At 36.5% G+C, this 19,180-nt stretch overlaps 1 protein-coding gene across 4 annotated transcripts in view; it reads left to right on the top strand.

Annotated features, from left to right (window-relative positions):
- Nipbl (NIPBL cohesin loading factor) overlaps positions 1–19,180 on the top strand; it is a 161,503-nt gene that overhangs the window by 16,653 nt on the left and 125,670 nt on the right. Inside the window, exon 1 of one of the 4 annotated variants that reach the window (XM_051182517.1) lies at positions 18,662–18,775. The exons of the other annotated variants lie outside the window; for them this stretch is intronic. The gene's annotated coding sequence lies outside the window, so the exon portion shown is untranslated. Of the gene's footprint in view, positions 1–18,661; positions 18,776–19,180 lie in introns of those variants that run through there. 4 annotated transcript variants of the gene reach the window in all.

Raw genomic sequence — 19,180 nt, 5'->3', positions numbered from 1 at the left:
ATTGCTTGATATTCTTAGGCTATTTTTTGAGGGAGGAATTAGGGTAGCAGGCATAGTGCAATTGGAGAATAAGTTGTGAAAAACAACAGCAACATGAAAACAAGCAGGTGTGTATGCAGAACTTTTAAAAATTGGAAGTGATTGATATATTCCTAAAAGTATATTTTAAAAGAATATTCTAAATATTCCAAGTGTATTTCACATAATAGATATACACTGCTTAAAAGCACCCTGACTCCATAAAAGCATGCTGTATACTATTAGTTCCTTGGCAAATATTGGTTCTTTTGGTCAGTTGGCAACAAACTTTCTGAATGCTACTTGAAAATATATTGCTGCAATACTTTCGAACAAATGTGCTAATTTGTGACACTTTAATGGATTATTAGAAAAGAAAGTATTTGTTGAGAATTGCTTAAATTCTCCAGGTATGATGTCATGTGCTTTAATCCTAGTACTCTGGAAGTGGAGGCCAGCAGATCTCTTGAGAGTTCAAGGCCATCCTATCCTCGTCAGTGAAGTGGGTTCTAGGCCAACTAAGGCTGCACAGTGAGGTTCTGTCCTAAAACAAAGCAAAAATAATTAAATCAACTTAAATTACTCTAATATTGTGTAAGTACTGTTTATAACACAGTTTAGCCACAATACTCCAGATGGAGTCTCCTAAGTAATAACTACTTATATAAGGTTTGATTTTTAACTCGTGTTCTAATATAAATATGCCTCCCGGGGTGATTCTCACATATGTATTTTCAGTAATTTCAGAAATGGACAGCTGTGTCCACTACACCTTAATTCTTTTTGTAAATGGCTTACAGTTTTCAATTAAAATGTGTACATCTTGTTTTCCCCATCTATCCAAGTTCTTCCTTCTTACTATCATAACTTTATGGGTTTATTTATACCACAGTCATCTACTCACCCCCTGTACCAAGATTAAAATACTTTCTCATTTCCCTTCTTTCGTAACTTGTGTGATCTTTTTGTCTTCTAGTTAAGTAAGTTATGTGTTGGCTTCTCACTTTTGGTTGACAGTGGTGTATGAATGTGTGTATAATAATGTTTGTTCACCTGTGCAGGCACATGAGAAGGCAACAGATTGATTGACTATAAATTTCTTCTATTTGTCTCCACCTTATTTTTTGAGGCAGGGTCTTAAGTCATTGTCTCTAATCAAACCTAGATACACACCCATTTTGACTAGACTGACTAGTCAGTCCAGCCTCTGGGATCCACCCGTTTCTGCCTCTCCATTTCAGTTTCGGGCTACAATGTACCAACTGTCACAACTGGTTTTTATGTGGATTCTGGGGATTGAATTCGGGTCCTCATGCTTATACATCATGCACATCTCCCAGCCTGTCTCATTTTTTAAGATGTATCATATATCAAGGTAAGATTAATTTTATGTCATTGTCATCTTATTTGTCTTTCCTTCTTTGTCATTGTAGTGTTGGAGGACTGTGGTTCTTGGTAGAAGTGTTTTTATCTGAATCAGGCTCCTAGCAAGTATGTGTACTTCAAGAACCGTAGTTTAATAAATAGTGCTGAGCTCTATAGATGCTGATTTTTCCTATATGTACATACCTGTGATAATGAGGCATGATAAACCATTAATAGCTAGACAGAATATTTATAACCACCTGTAATAAAATTATGCAATTTGATCTCTTTCAAAATATTATTCTATCTCACTCTTGAGATGATAAAGATATTCCTCTCCCTCTTTCTGTTTGTTTTTTACTAGACTAGGCTGGCCTCAAATTCACAGAGATCCTCCTGCCTCTGCCTCCTGACTAATGACATGTGCCACCACATCTGCCTAAGAGTTCTTTCTTCCTTTCCTTCTGTGCTTTTGTTTTTGTTTTTCAAGACAGGGTTTCTCTGTGTAAGAGGCCTGGCTGTCCTGAAACTTTGGAATTCACTCTATGGATCAAGCTGGCCTCAGAGAGATGCCTGCCTCTGCCTCCCGGGTGCTGGGATTAAAGGCCACCACCACCTGGCATAAGAACTATTTGTTAAAAGAAGCCTTAACATGTTGTCTCTTCTGTGTGCCTGAATTGTTAGCATCTTTACTCCTATGTTTTGGGGTCATGCTGAGTAAAATGTTAATCTGAACACAAAATACTGAGTTAACTCAGTTGATCTGATAACCAAGACAAATTCTAAGTAACTAATGTAGTCATTTAGAATGTAGTATATACAATGTGGATACATAGGACAAAAAAGCATGGCTTATATTCCTGGTGGGACAGGGGCAGAGAGTAGATGGCACACTTAAAAAAAAATACAGAATTTTAAAATATGGATTATTTGTACAATTGTCCATTTAATCTTTTCTATTGACCACATGTAACCAAAACCGAGGGAAATGAAACCACAGATAAAAGAAGAGTGTATTCACAAACTGGGTACCCATCATGACTTGTTCCGGTGCATTTTCATCACTCTCTAAGAAGTTCCACACCCATTAGCAGTCACTCGGATTTCCTCTTGTTCCAATCCTTTGGCAACTCCCAATTTCTATTGCTTATAATTGGAAGTACTCTGTCATTTTATCATCCATATTGCAGAATGTCAGGACTATATTCATTTTTATTTGCATGATTGTGTATATGTACACAAATGTGACCATACACTCATGCATAGGCCAAGGAGAATATTGCGTGTCCTGCTATCACTCCAACATATTCTCTTTAGACAGGATTTCTCGTTGCACTTGGAGCCATGTTGGCAGCAGTCCTCTTGTTTTTGCCCCCGATAGTACTTAGGTTATAGGCTAGACTGTGGCTAGTCATGCCAAGATTTTCACAGGAGAACTGTGGATTTGAACTCCAGTTCATGCTTGCTCAGCAAGTACTCTTCCTACTGCTTCATCTCCCCTGCCTCAAGATTGCCTTCCTTTTTGTGGCTGAATAGTATTGTGTGGATTTGCTACATTTTACTTAGAAATTGTCACTTAGACAAAATGAACATTTGAGTCAGTTTTGCTTTCTGGATACTATAATGTTGATATAAAATTCATGTGCACATTTATGAATATATCTGTATATGTACACCGTAGTTTTCCTGGGTATATATATCGAAGTGGAATTTTAGGTTGTATAATATCAATAAAAAGAGTTTAGCTCATTGAGAAACTATCAGATTATTTTCCAGTGTAGTTGTACCATTTTACATTTCTGATAGGATTCTAATTTCCTTAAATTTTTGCTGGTACTTCTTTAATTTTTTTTTTCATTTAGTCATTTTTATGTGTGTGGAGAGAGGGAAGGGGGTTCCATAGTACATATGTAGAAAACAGCTTGCAGGAGTTAATCCTCCTTTTTATTTTTCTTTGTGGGTTCCAGGAATCCAACTCAGGTCATCAGGTTTGGCCAAAAGTGCCTTTACTTACTAAGCCATCTCACTAGCCTTCCTGGTACTTGTAATTAGTTAGACTTTGTCCATTTTAAAGTTGCTTATCTGTTTTTAGTATTATAGGTTTTTTTTTTTTTTAAAAAGGACAAGTCTCCTCACATGTGAAATATTTCTCACATTCTATTGCTCTTATTACTCTCCCCCTCACCCCCCGTTTGCTTATGTTTCAGGTGCCATATGTAAGAAAGCACTGGGTAATACTAGACATGAAGAGTTACCCTGTTCTGGCTCTTACATTTAAATCTCTGGTTCTTACTAATTTTTTTTTGCATATAGTGTAAAATAGGCCCAACTTCACCCTTCTACATGTCTGTGGTTGTCCATCTTGATTTATGAAAAGATTCTTTATGTCGACTGAATGACAGCCTTTTCACTCTTGTCAAACATATTTCTAAGCGAGGCATGGTGATGCATATCTTTAATCCTAGTATTTGATAGTCTGAGATAGGAGGACCATAAGTTTCAGGCCACACTGAGCCATGTGGTGAGACCTTATTTCATAAAAACGTAAAAAAAATAAACAAATGCCAAGGTAGCAAGTGGCTTGCGGGGGTAAATTGCCTGACACCATGCCTAATGACCTGAGTTTGAGCCCCAAGACCCACATAGTGAAAAGAGAGAGCCAACTCCTGCAAGTTCTGTTCTGTCCTATAGACATAAGTTATGACACAACATATGCACAAACACAATAAATAAAAATGCAATTGACATTTTAAAAAATTAATAAAACACAATTAGGGTTGGTGCATGGCTTATTGATGGAGTAATAGTTTTCTTACATTCTTGAGGGACCCGTTGAAATGAAAATACATCTTAAGAATTTATTTCAGACTCAGAGTTTTACTTTGATCTGTGTGTCTATCCTTATGGTTGTCTTTTATATTTATAGGAATTTTAAGGTCAAATCAATTTTTTAAAAATATGCAGTTGTGATTTGGTTATGGATTTGTTATCTGTGGATCTGTTTGTTTGGGGGTAGAGTGCCATTACAATTGGAAGTCTCCCATCTGTGAGCACAGTGAGGATGATTTTCCTTCTTTTAAGCTTTATTTTCTTTCAACTCTTTTTTTTTTTTTTTTCAGTTAGAAATGTGTTGTACTTTGCCTGCCAACAGTGGTTATGAGACAGTTTTTTTGTTTGCCCAATCGTACTCCTTTGTAACGTGAGCAAACTCACACACATGAAGAGAAAGAGTAGATAGCTTGTGAAAAAAACTGTAGCCTCTCAGTTAGGTCAGCATGTTTGTTTGCTGTTATTTGAATATAACATTGAACTCCAGTATTTAAAAGCAATCTTTGTTGTCTGTAATAAGCTACCTCAGGTGTTTGTTGTAGGAATAGATGAGTAACTAAATGACACATACATATCCAAAAAAGATGCCCTGCTGACTAGCACTTAGGGAAATAAAGAGTAAAACTGGCTAACCTATAATATGTTGTGTTGACCAGGGATTAAATAAAATGAAAAATCCTTACTCAAAGTCAAAGAGCAAGATTTTGTCTCCATTCTCAGTGATATTGCTATTCTTACCACTGACTTCTAGATTTGTAATAGAGAAAGAGACCCATAGGGTAATTCATGCCTTTTCTCCTTTTAAACATCTGCCAACTGTTACTCATTCTCATATTTAACAAAAGTCAGGAAGACAACTTTTATTTTATTGCTGAAGACATGGGAGCTCAGGATATTAGCAGTTCGCTTAAGGTCTGGCTTGAAACAGGAGGAAGGGTTTGAAGCTGACTTCTGAGATCTAGCCTTGACCTTGTAGTTGCTGCACTGTCACGGCTTCTCCATTGCCTTTAAAGGGCTTGTGCCAAAGAAGGTTATGATAAACGTGGTCCTCTTTGGATCCTTAAGCCACATCAAATAAAATTGCATGCAGAATTTAAAATTGAAGTTTGATTTTACTTAGAAAATTTGCACTTTGTTGTATTTCCAGAATTAGATAAAGGATTTGCCTTTTGTTTTAATGCTGTTGAATCAGTCAGGATTTCAAGTGTTCTTAATTTTTTCTTGGAGAATTGGGCACTTGAAAGTCAAGATTTGCAACCAGAAGTCTTTCTTGCATTAAAAAAAAAGTAATATAGCCAGGCTGTAGTGATGCACATCTTTAATCCCAGTACTTTGAGAAGCACAGACCTTGCAAGGTGGACCCTTGCAACTTCAAAGCCAGCGCAAGCTCCAGGATAGCCAGGGATACACAGAAAAACCCTGTCTTGAAAAACTAATAAATAAATAAATGAATGAATGAATGAATGAATGAATGGATGGATGAATGGATGGATGGATGGATGGATGGATGGATGAATATGTGATGTAATTGTCTTAAACATACTTAAAGATAATACTTGTTGCGGGTTGTTTGAGACAGGGTTTCTCTGTTTAGCTCTGATTTCCCTGGAACTTGCTCTGTAGACAGTCTGGCCTTGAACTCAAAGATCCTCCTGCCTCTGCTTCCTCAATGCTGGGGTTAAAGGTGTCTGCCACCGCCACCACCCTGTACTGGTTTTTAATTGCATTTTAATGGAAGTTTCATATTTTGTTTTATCTGTGCCCTTTCCTTGGGAATCTCAGATTTAGTAGACACCATTCTTACTTAATGGTTTGTTGAATGTTTGAATGCTTTGAACTTTAGAAGAAATTTTAGCTTGAAGTTCCTAAAGCTTTGGGTGTCATGGTCCCATAAAAATGAATTTTTAGGGGCCTAACAAAGTGGGCAGTAAGCATGTAGTTGAGTTTTCTGTGCAGACCTGGTGGCCTGGAACCATTTAAAGGTAGACAAGAACTAACTCCCAACAGTTATCCTCTGAACTCCACATGCTTGCCTTGATATGCATGTGCCTGCCTGTATATACATGCACGCCATACATACATACATACATACATAATGATGATAATAAGTATATCAGTGCATTTTGTTAAAAGTGAATTTTAAGTAGGTTGTTTTTTTTTTTTCCTTCCAGTTTTAAAGAGCAGTCATCCTTTCTGTGATTATATATGTAATCATTTCAGGCAACCTGCTTTTCCTTCTTTTTTTTTTTTTCTTTCATTAACGACTACATATTCCATTCTTTATCTCATTTGAAATGTCTCCTCTATTGTAAAATATCTTCTAGTTATTGTTTTTATATTTTAGTTCCAAAGTGAATTAAGCCTTTTCTTCTGTTATCAAATATTTTTTTTAAAGTGTATATATTACTCTGTGTGTGTGCATGAGTGTATGTGTGTGTGTGTGTACCGCTGTGTGTCTGTCACACACCGCTGTGTGTCTGTCAGAAAAGGGTGTCAGATCCATGGTTGTGAGCTACAACGTGGATACTGGGAACTGGACTTAGGGCCTCTGCAAAAGTCACAAGTGTTCTTGACCTTAAGCCAACTCTCCAAGCCTGTTATGAGTAGTACTTCTAAAGCATACATATATGCAGAGTTGAAAAACCTGCTAGTACTCAAGGAACACCATCCTAGATTGTATCATCAGGTAAAATGGATTAGAACTTGTTTTCAATACTCTTTTTTTTTTTTTTTTTTTTTTTTTTTTTTTTTAATAATGTGATAGAGTGGGATGTACTTCATGCCTTGGCTGATAATTACATTAGTAAACTAAGAATCTAAACAAAAGTCTGGTTCTTTATGACTTAGAAAATAGAAAACACATTTACTGGTGGTACATGCTGGCTCAGCCTTGTCACCAGACACAGGTGCTTTGGTGGTGGCTGGCTTAGGCCAGAATGAGTTCACAGTGACCATTTGTTGCAGGGAGCCATAATCAGTACATTGGTAGCAATCAGACTTTCCATTGCTGCTAAGGAATGTCAGATTGTTGGAGCCTCAAGTAAAACTAGTTTTTTAAAGTCTACCAAAATGATGGGAGGCAGTATCAATGTTAGTTGAAAGCCCTACTGCCAAAAAAAAGGGAAAGATTTTAAATGCTCATTGACAAATCATGTTATTAAACCACCCAGACAATGGAGGATCTCCTTATACAGCAGCCAGAAGCTATGGACTTACTAGAAAGTCAAGCTAAAATATGAAGGAAATGTATGGTAAATTTTAAGTCCCTGTTAGTCTATGTATGAGTGAGTTTTTATAATAAAAACCAGTTTTTATAATAAAATGCCTTAGCTACAAATAAAGGGTTAATAATCATAGCAATAATGGTAATTCTTATGGTTTCATTATAATTCTTTGAGTTATAGCTTTAAGATTATCTCTACACATCAGAAACTACTGATTATAGAGAATGTGAATCTCACAAATGATAAAAAGAAGTTTCACAAGCAGTTCAGAATCACTGTAATTAACAACAAATGATGCACACTCCTAAGTTCTGTAACCTGAGGTCAGGAATGTAATATCATATTTCTGCATTGTTACTAATACCTAACACAATGTCAGCCATATAGTACATGCTAATTGTGTGTCTTTTGTTTTATGATCAAAATTCTAAGTAGTTTAGCCTTAGCTGTCTTTTGGCACAAGAACTTTTGTTTGTGTTTCAGCATGACCCCCCCCCCCCCCCCCCGCTTTGCTTTGGGATACTGATTTTTCTCTATTTGGCAGGAAACCTAACAAATTTCTGCTAACCTTTTGTCTATCAAAATAATTGCATCTTTTAATAAAGCCTTCTTTACCTTTTTCAAATAGGACTTGCCATTCTCTTTTTATCTCCCCCCCTTTCCTTCTCTCTTCCTTTCATTACAATGTCTATTATGTCATGTCACAATTACCTTTTTTTTCTAGCCTAGGAATCCATGAGAGAGCTTGAAAGGTGCAGTGGTGACTTCTTTTTCCTCGTAATTAGCATCAAGCGTGTGGTTTCTGCACTTAGTAGCTGCTCAGTAAATATTTGAGGTGACTAATTCACTCAGAGTAGCTAAAAATAGACTTCATTTAATGGTGAAGCATTTACTTAAATATTATCTATTCTGACTTGCTTTTTTGGTTTTATGCTATTCCTTCCATATGACAGTTAGTCCTCTGGGCCACTGTTTTTCAGTTGTGTGAATATTTGAGGAGATACTGCAAAGTCCCAGCATTGCTACTAGCATTTTCCTTATTTTAATTTTTGACAGTTTCTTCATATGTAGTATATATATTATGTCCATATTTCCTTCTCCCATTACTTTTTCTTATTCCCATTCCCACCTATTGACAACCCCCTGTGTGTCTGTTTGCAATTTCTAAGAAAATTTCTCACATTTTTATTCTTTCGGATGAAGCTTTAAAAGACAGGGGATCTAAATAAAAGAAATAGCCAGATGTATCAGAATAATCAAACTTTTAACAATTTCAATATAAGAACATTCAATTGAACTATGAAATTCTTAAATAAAAGGTATAAGTCTAAATTATATCTGCCTTTACATGTGTAAAACACATGTAAGTATAATTGTCCATAAGATTCAGTTGAAATAATGTAAATAGAAATGTTCCTAAATAGAAAGTTCTAATGTAAGGATATGGTTGGTGTGAGGATTGGTTATTTTTCTATTGCTGTGACAAAACACCATGACCACCACAACTTGTAGAAGAAAGAGTTTATTTGGGCTTATGGTTCCAGGAGGATAAGAGTTCATTATTGTTGGGAGGCATGGCAGCAGACAACAGAAGCTCCGTTTGAGCCATAAGTAGAGAGAAAAAACTAAAAATGTTTCAGTTCTTTGAACTCTCAAAGTCTACCTTCAGTGACATACTTCCTCCAGTAAGACCATTCTTTCTAAACCTAGCCACACAGCACTATCAACTGGGGAACAAATACTCAGATGCCCAAGACTGTGGGGGGACATTTATGTTCAAACCACAACAGATTCCACAGACAAAGTGGTTTTGTTTTGTTTTGTTTTTTGTTTAAGATTTTTAAAATTCCTAGCACTGCCAAACAGAAAGAAAAATATCCTAAGAATAGTATGAGATGCAGATGCTCTTGAATGGTCATCTTTAGCATACATGGTAGTGTTTTCCAGCAATCTCAGCACACAGGATGCTGAGGCTGAGGAAGGGAAAGCTCCAGGCATAGTGAGTTCAGAGGCAGCCCAAGCTATTTATCGAGACCCTATCACTAAAACGAACAAAACATCTAAAAACATTTGTTGGTTATCAGTTGTTGTGTAACAAGTTACTTCAGTATTAAACATCTTAAAACAGTATTTGTTATCTCACAGTTCATGTAGACCAGGAAAACTGAACTTTATATGTTCTTACTTAGTTGGAGTGTCTTCAAAGCTACAGTTTTTATACTGATACGCCTGTGGTGGTGGTTATGGTAATAACTGGATTGAACTGACAGAAAAATCAGCTTCCAAACTTACTTTCTTGTATTTTGGTGGGCCTCAGATTGTTTCTATTGGCTAGATACTTGAGGTCCTTGCCAAATGAGCCTCACCTTAAGAGTGACTGGCTTAGCCAGTTGTTAGTGGTGCGTGCCTTTAGTCCCAGCACTCAGGAGGCAGAGGCAGGCTGATCTCTGTGAGTTGGAGGCCAACTGGTCTACAGATGGAGTTCCAGGACAGCCTAAGTCTACACAGAGAAACCCTGTCTCGAAGGGGGAAAAAGTGTGACTATTTTGTCAAATGCTAAATGACTTCTAGCAGAATAAGGGAGAGCAGCATGGCAGAAGCCTTTCTGTTTGTGAGCTTGTAACCTGCCATCACTTTGATGACTTTTAGAAGCAAACACTTCAGTTCTGTGTACAAATTAAGGATGTTGCATAAGGGCACGAGTAGGAGGAATGTGGCTTTATAAGGGACCATCTCAGAGCACACCCACCACAGATGCCCAATGGAATTGATATGAGGGTTTCAGTACTGCAAAAGTAAAAAAAAAAAAATTAAAATATCTAGTGAGTTGGCCACATATCAGGGACAAGAATGTGTTTGTTCACCAACAAATAATAGAGGAAAGGCAACAGAATAACTTTGAATAAAGTAAGTAACTATTGAGACAATGTTACTATCATCCCTGTGTGTGTAGGATCAGTTCCCCCCTTGTGCTACCTGTCCCTTTCCTGGGTAATAAGCACCCACTAATGGAGATTCCTGCTTGAAAGTATAGGACTTAGTAGGAGATAGTTGAGCATAAAAGCCTACCAATTGCTTCTCAGGTCAAAATTACACTTGAATGTGGTCTATTTATCTAGTATATGTTAATATATATTACTATGTGATATATATCTAGAATATGTAGTAAACATATATAAAATATAAAGGAATTTTATACCACAAAACAATTTTAAGTAGTGATAATGTTACTGGTAATGTTATAATTAGTTGGGACTTTTAGAATTAATTTTAATAAAAATGGGTTTGTTGTGTTTTTGCTGTTTGGCTTGGGGGTTTTGTTTGGGTTTGTTTTTTTTGGGGTTTTTGCTTTTTTGTTTTGTTTTGAGACAGTGTTTCTTTGTGTGGTTTTGTAGACTGCACAGGGTTTGAACTCACAGAGACCCACCTGGCTCTGGCTCTGCCTCCTGAGTTTGGGATTTAAAGGCGTACTGCACTACCATGGCCCAGCCTGTTTGGTTGGTTTTTAAGGCAGTGTCTCATTGTATAGCCCTAGCTGTCTGGAACATGCTATATAGACCAAACTGACTTTGAGGTAACAGAAATTCACTTGCCTCTGCTTCCCAAATGCTGAGATTAAAGTTGTGTAGCACAACACCCAGCAACAAGAGTGTTTTTATATTAACCATGGCCTCAGTTGCTGATTGTATAGTTTTCCATCTTTCCATCTTGTTAAAACCATTGTACTGCTCTAGGGAAGTAAATTATTGGCAGACTACAACCCAGAGTTCTGCCTCCAGCATCACAGAAGTTAGTCATTGTGTTGCCTTTTATAGTGTGTGTGTGTGTGTGTGTGTGTGTGTGTGTGTGTGTGTGTGTGTGTGTGGAGGGGGTAGGGAGGTAGGTGTGATGTCTGCCCTGGATAGCAAGACAATGACTTAAAGGTTTTTTAAATTTACTGTTATTGTGTATTTTATGAGGAGAGCACATGTGCCATGAGCACACATGTGGAAATAGTATGTCCTTTGTGGATTTCTGTCCTTACATTTTTACATGGGTTCTGCAGATCAAGCTCAAGTTACCAGGCTCACAGGGCAAGTACTTGTGTGCTGAGTGAAGGCTGGAGAGACATCTCAGTCAGTAAAGAGCTTATCATGAAAGTTTGAAGACCTGAGTTCAAATTGCCCATATATACATAAAGTGGGGTATGCTAATAGTTGTTGTGGCTCCAGTCCTAGAAAAGAAGCAGATGTAATGAGGGAGATAATGTACCATTGACCTCTGGCCTGCCTGCATATGCATGTACACTTATATGTGTGTGTGCACACGCTTACAAGTGAGTGAGTGAGGCAGAGCATATAGTCAGTAATAGTATTGTCAGTCTTGCTTGTGTACCCAGGTTCAGAGTTCAGTATTGTGAAAAATGGAAGAAAAAAACAAAAATGAAAAGAAAAAAAATTATCTTACCAGAACAAAATTTGTTTTACTTACTGTTAGTACCTTGAAATTATTGATTTAGAGAAGGAAATGAGGTGAAAATTTGACCAAATAAACTAATCTCTCCCACTAATAGTTTCCTTTTAACCATTTACCCTGATTAAATAAACAATTGACTATAACGTGAAAATTTATTTTATTGAGCTTTCTTACTAAGTCTTTAGTAGATGCTGTAACTAGTAGTTTGTTTCTGTTTTGGTTTTTTGTTTGTTTGTTTGTTTGTTTTTTGGTTTTTTCCTATATATATATAGTCATTGAAGAAGGGGGAATTAGGTTGAAAAACGATGAGTTTTAAGCATTTTCTATAACTTTAGTTTTTGGTGAAGTGATTGGTTTTAGGTATTTTGGTGTGGGAAAGTAAGTCCATGAGAAAAATGAATGAATTTCTTCTTTCCACCCAAAGATAGACTGTAGTATATTTAGGTTTGGCTGTGTTTTCTTTCTCATGTCTGTGTGCATATTCCTGCGAGTGTGGGTGCAGGTGTATGTGTGGGTGTTGAGAGAGAACAGCCTTGGTGATGTCCTCAGGCACCATTGAAGAAGGTAGGACCTCAAGCCCCAGGGATCTCTGTTTCCCTGACTCCAAGATTACATACATGTTTGTACCACTATACAGAGCTTTTAAAGCAGTATTCTAGTCCTCATGCTTGCAAAGGGCTTGTGGATTCCTCTTAGGATTCTACATTGCTTGGTTAGTTTTTCCAGATCATTCAAGTAGGTAACAGAGTTTTAAAAAGCGCTGCTTTGAGCTTACTCCCAAACTTGCTAGATGTGGATTGTGAATCACATACTTAGTAGGGATTGAGTGTTTGCATTTCTAACAAACTCCAAGATGTTCTGGCCTTTTACCTTGTTTAAGACAGTACCTCTTGTTGGCACTCACAAGCCAGGATAGCTATCCCACAAGTTTGCAAGGATTCAGGTCTTCCTCCCATCTCACAGTAGGAACGCTGGAAATACTCCTGCTGCCCTTAGCTTTATGTGAGTTCTTGGGATTCAAACTTAGGTTTTCCTGTTTGCATTGCAAACTGCCACAGCTATTTCAGTGTTCTAGCCTATATAATAATTACTGTATTTCAAGACAAGATTACCAGTACTAAGTGTAGTAACATCAGCTCCCATATCTCCTTTTTCCTTTACTTGCTTCCCCACTCTTCAACAAAGCAAGATATAAGTACAGTGGATGGCCCATCCTTTGCAGGTAACTACAGCTTCTGTGCATTCATGAGTGCAAAAACCATGTCATGTTCAGGAGATGGTGTTTCACAGTGTTTTCCATCATCTTCTGGCTCTTACATTCTCTCTTCCTTCTTCCACATTCTCTAAGCCTTAGGGGGTTTGGGGATAGGGACTCTTGATATAGATGTACCAGTTAGGGCTGAGCATTTCACAGCCATTTGTTCTCAGAACTTTTAACCAGTTATTAGTCTCTGTTTTAACCACTGCTCACAGCAAAAAGAATCTTCTCTGACTAGGGTTGAGAGAAGCACTGATTTAGAGGTATAAACATAAATATTTAGAAGGCAGTGTAACTGCATGTGCATTTAGCAAAACTACAGTAATAGGTACCTCCTAGGGCTGTGATCTACCCAGTCATGAATTTCCTTCTGAGGATTAGGCCAAGTCCAATCTGAATGCAGTTGGTATCCTTCAGGGGTCTGGCACTATTGCAATAGTGGGCACATCTTTCCTGGCAGGTCACTATTATACATGGGCCACTACTGGGTAAGACCATTGATAACTTTTCTTTCATATTCACCTTATGCTAAAAGCTAACCAGTAAAGAAGAAGCTTCTAGCTCAAATCCAACTTCATTTCTCTATGTTGTACAGTAAAAGTATGTGGTATCTTTAGCAGAAGACTCTGTTGCTTAAGATCTAGTTTCTCGACAGCTTGTATTGTTTGAGGGCCTCTGAGACCTCATTGACCATAACTGTTCATGAACAGGTATCCTACCTTGGACCTGGGATTTTGTTAATAGCGTATGGCTTCTGGGAGCAGTATTATCTGTCTACTCATGTAGAGTAAGTTTATAAAGATCCCCTCTAGGGGGTCTGGTTTCCTTCTAACCTTTTGCATTTGGAAATAATTTTTCCTGTGACCTTACCTTGTACTTTCCTTTACTCTTGTACTTTCTACCTTGTTGTGAGAAACTTGGTTTTGTTTGTTTATTTTAATCAAGCTTATATTCTATACTGGAAAATCTTCCTAGACTTTCCTAGTGTACACAACTTATTTTGTGTCTTTTCATGGTACTTAATACAATACCTTCCGTATAATATAGACACTCATTAAAATTTTCTGATCAAATTATTTTGAGATTTACATAGGAAACAGTTAATGAACTTCAAATGTAATAATTCTTTGCCCCAACTAAAACAAAAGCCATAAAAGTGATGCCTAATGATTGAAGTTGGGAAACAGTATGTTGAAAGTAAGCAGCATCAGTGCTTTCGGTTAGTTAGTGGAGATGTAGGTAGGAAATGCAGTTTGACTTCGCCTGACTTCACCCTGTGCTTGAAGGGGAAGTCATTTGATCAAGCTTGTTGTTAGATAGGTTACACAGTGAAGAAGCTAGCTATAGATGATAAGACTAAAAGGCAGGAACCCAGCTAGATGACTGAGACAGAAGAAACTCTAAGGTCCTAGAACTAAGACCCTATAGTAGGATAGAAGAGAATATCTTTAAGAAATATAGGTAAAATGTTAGCAGGCTTCTTGGTGTCTTGCTTCATGTGTGGGGTGAAGCAAAGGCAAGTTTCCTGACTGCTTCACAGACTGGATGAAGTATTGATGTTTCAGTTAGAGAAGACAGGAGGAAGAGGATCAGCAGTGACTGGTGGCTGAAGTAGTTTTGAATATAATCAGTTTGAATTGTATGTAAACCAGTCAAGAATGTCTGGTAATCAACTGTATTTCTCTGAAAAGACTGAGAGTCATCAGCATGTAGATTCAATGTGGGAGTGGTTTGTGTTTGTGGTTTAAAAAAAAAAAAGACAATACAAAAAGAAGAAAAGTAGTTTTAAGTCAGTCTCACCATCACCACCACCCCCCCCTTCCTTCTCTCCTTGTCTTCTCCCCACTGGCCCAGAAGATGTGTTATGATTTACTCTTTTTTTCTCTTCTAATTATCTACATATAATATCTTTCAACCTAAGTCATGAGAAGAAAAAAAATCAAAGCAGTGTAAAATTGATAAACACCATAAAATAATTGATACTAATGCTTCACAAATGTCAGCATCTTGAAAGATTAAAGATATGGGTAGAAAGACTGTTTCAGATTAAAGGAGACTAAAAGAGATACAACTAAATGCAACTTGACCCTTGATTGGTTGATCCTGAATTATCCTTCTGGAATACACTATTGGGACAGCTTGCATACATTTAAATGTGGACTGTACATTAGAAAATACTGTCGGTTAAATTTAGTGTGATCATTTATTGTTACATAGGAGAGAATGATGATTTTCTTAGGGCAGAGTCCCATGATATAATCACTCCAGGGTATATGTCTGTATTGTCCAGGCAGGGCTGAAACCTCTGCACTCAAGTGATTCTGCTATGTCAACTTTCCAAGTGCTGAGACTACAGGCACCTGGCATTGCATCTAGCCAAGATTTCTTAATATATATGGTTGAGTATTAGAGATTAAATAGGATTCTATTACTGCTTGTTGGGCTCTTCTGAATTAACTATTGTAAAGGCGGTGTCATATTATGGGGTTTTTATCTTTTCAGATAAACCTACTGAGTATATGGGCCAGAATTATTGTTATCTAGTATTGATAAACCCTGTTTTAGTGGGACTATGGTAAATAGTCCAATGTCAGTGGCTTAACATTATTTATTCAATAGTTAGACAAAGAATAGATAAGCTCCACATAGTATCTCAGAAAGCCATGAGTTTCTGACATGTACAGCTGGGCAACTGGAGCATTAGGACTACATAGGGAAATAAACAGCTTGCAGGTCTCCCTTTAACTTTTAAATATTTTAGCCATAGAATGACAAATCACTTCCACTCACAACCCATTAATCAAAATATGTTGCATGCCCCTACTGATAGGAATCTAGGCCATGTTGGGAATCACACATGGCTGTTTGATAAACAATAAGTTTCTCTATCATCTGCTGTAGTTCCTCTCAATAAATTGTATAGATTCTTTAAATCTGTCAAAAATAGTCACTGCTACTATAATTCTGTTTTTAAATTATAATAGTTTCATCACAAAAGTTTTATGGCATGGTACAGTTTACTACGTAGGTATTGACTGTTTTCCTACACCTATTTTTATTTATCTTAAAAACTTCTATGTATATTGAATTTGAGGGAAATTTCATTGTATTTTATCCAATTCTTTATCCTTATTTCTAGCATAAAAATATGTTTGAAACAACTTTACTCATCTGTTTTCATTTTGTTTATGGAAGTTGTCACTTTCTTCTTTCCATCCCTTCCGTCCTTCATCCCTCTCCCCTTCCCTTCCTCTCTCCTTCCTTCCTTTCTTTCTATAGGCTTTCACTGTGTAATCCCTAGCTGCTGACCTGGAATTCGTTGGCTGCTCAGGTTGGCCTTGAACTTGCCTTGCCACTGCCTCCTGACTGCTGGTATTAAAGGTGTCCTTTCTTCAGATTAACTTTATTTGAAGTTCCTAATAAAAGTAGGTAATAGTCATTTGGCACATTGGCACAGTTTCTCTTTTTACAAGTTCATTTAAATTGTTTTTCAGGTAGAAGGTACTCTAAATTTACTAAATTTCTGCTGTAGTTGGAAAGATACAGCTTCTCTGAAACTTGTTTTTAAAAGTAGATTTCAATTATATTCTTGAGTGGAAATCAAACTTGATTAATGAAATAAGTGTATATAATCACTACTTTCTCAATTTTGTAACTCTCAAAAAGTAGCCAAAATTTTTGCCTTCAGTTAGGTAAAGGAGAATTAATGTATCAAAAACTTCAGATTTTGTAGTTTATAAAGCTACTTAATGAAATGAAAATGCTTCCTTTCCAAAGTGAATGTGGATAAAACAGAAACACAGAATTGACTAATACTTTAAAACTACTGTTACAATTTGATTAGTGATAATTCATTAATAAAATAAAACAAGTGGTTAGTCATTTGCTTTCCAAGAACCTTTTTCTCAATATGGTTCTTAAAATATCGCCAGTTTCTATTACTGCCCATATTCCCATTAATCTTTTTCTATAATGTCCTTGGATTTTAAACTCTGTGTATTGTGTGTGTACGTATGTTATATGCACATGTATGTGCCCATTTTATGTGTGCATGTATGTGTGGAGGCCCGGAGTCAGTATCAAGTGGCTTCCTTTTAACATTGTCCACCTACTCTTTTAGAGACCCCTTGGTTTTGTCATTGTTTTTGTTTTGTTTTTGAGACAGGGTCTCTCACTGAACCTGATTGGATAAGACACTAGTGGACCTTCAAGCTACAAGAATGCTGTCTCTGCTTCCTCAGATCTAGGGTTTCACGGTGTGTGACTTTTAACTTTTACATTAGGGATTAGAACCCATGCCTTCATGCGTGTGTGGCAACTAAACCACCTCCCCAGCCTTGAATTTTTTTTTTACTCATTCTTAAAATTTTGGATTTTTATTCATTTCTTTACTCTTGTCTCCTGTTCTGGAAAATCATGCTATTCATAGTGTAAGTAAAATTCATCAGAAAAGAACCAATTTGGCAATATATTCCTAGAAGTAATATTTGATTCATAAGAATTATATATAAAATAAAGCAGGCTGTTTTCTTTGGCCATTGTCAAGTATTGTACTTGTAATATACTATAAGAGTATCAACCACAGTAGATGCTAACTTCTGACTGTAGTTGGCATTACTGTACAACGCACAGGTTTTGGCTTTTCAGCTTTATCTTTTTTTTTTTTTTTTTTTTTTTTTTTTTTGATATTAGGCAAGTAAAGGTTTCTTTGAGGTTCACTCATTTTATTCATGTGTCACCTTATTTATTAAATAGTGTTACTATATCAAGATTGAATGTGCTGTGGCAATTTTGTTGGTACTAGTGAATGCCAAATACAAACCCCTGTAAAACTGATAACCTTTTTTTTATCTTACCTTTGATAATGGGAATTTTTAAGTATGGCTAATAACGAGACAGCACATTTGTAGTAGATTTGAAGTATTAATTTTAACTCATCTTTAAGTACTCTAGGTACTTTCCAACAATATCTATAGACAAAGGTAAAGGGAAGTATATTTTAAGGATAAGACTTGTTATAACAGATTTTAAAATTCACTTCTGCAGACAACGATGTTGTCTTTATGAGGGAAGGGTTTTTAATTTTTAAATGTTTCAAGACTAACTTGCACATATTATCTATTGATCATTATTTCTAGTTACTAGAATAATCTTTGGATCTTGTTTATAGTTATTAACAATTCCTATTAAGACCCTTTAATGAAAATTGCCTAGCTTCTTCTTTCTTCACTCTCTGTGGCCTGAAAACAGATGAAATTTAGCTATATTGCTTTGTACTTTAGGGTGTTCTGATGAATACTCTTTTTTTTTTTTCCTTAATTTTCAAAACACATTTATTTATGAAATCATTTGAAGTTGATCTGCATAATTTCAAAAAGAACTTTATTGTCTCTAGAAAAGTCTTATTTATACATGGAGGAACAAAGGTGTTTGTTTGTTTTTTTGTTGTTGTTTTTGTTTTTTAATGTAGATCTCAGCAGAACAATCCATCACAAAGTCCTAGCATTCTAAGAACACTCCAGCAAGAGAACCCAAAGGGAGCTGCCATCCTTCTCAATCATATTCAGAGAATCAAATGTGCTGACTGGCTTGTTGAGTCTTGGCCAATCTAATCTTCTCAGCTTTGGTGAGCTTTGGGGCCTCTTTTTCTTTTCCTGAGGTTGATTATGTTTTGGCCTGTCTGACTACCAAAATCTTCTGCCAGTACCTCTGCTCATGATCACCCGAAAGGACCTCGAGGTTCCAACAGTGCTTCTTTCTAATTTCAGTCTGTGCATTCATTACTGCCTGAGCATCCTCAGAAGTTTTGAACCTGGCATGGTATTCAGTATCTCCTTCTAGCAAATCAACGTAAACAACTTCTGAGACTGCAGCTAAAATATCCTATATAATACCATATTTGACATAGAACACATGGAACCGTCTTTCAAATTTTTTACAATAACCAACAGGAATCCAAGAGTTCTTGTGTAGGTCTACTGGCACACAGCTGATAGCTCTCAATTTTAGATAAAACACCTAAATGACCCTT

This window comes from Phodopus roborovskii, unplaced genomic scaffold, assembly GCF_943737965.1.
Source record: "Phodopus roborovskii unplaced genomic scaffold, PHOROB, whole genome shotgun sequence".
NCBI lineage: Eukaryota > Metazoa > Chordata > Mammalia > Rodentia > Cricetidae > Phodopus > Phodopus roborovskii.
The sequence above is the reverse complement of the archived record's forward strand: the minus strand, read 5'-3'. Positions and strand labels throughout refer to the sequence as shown.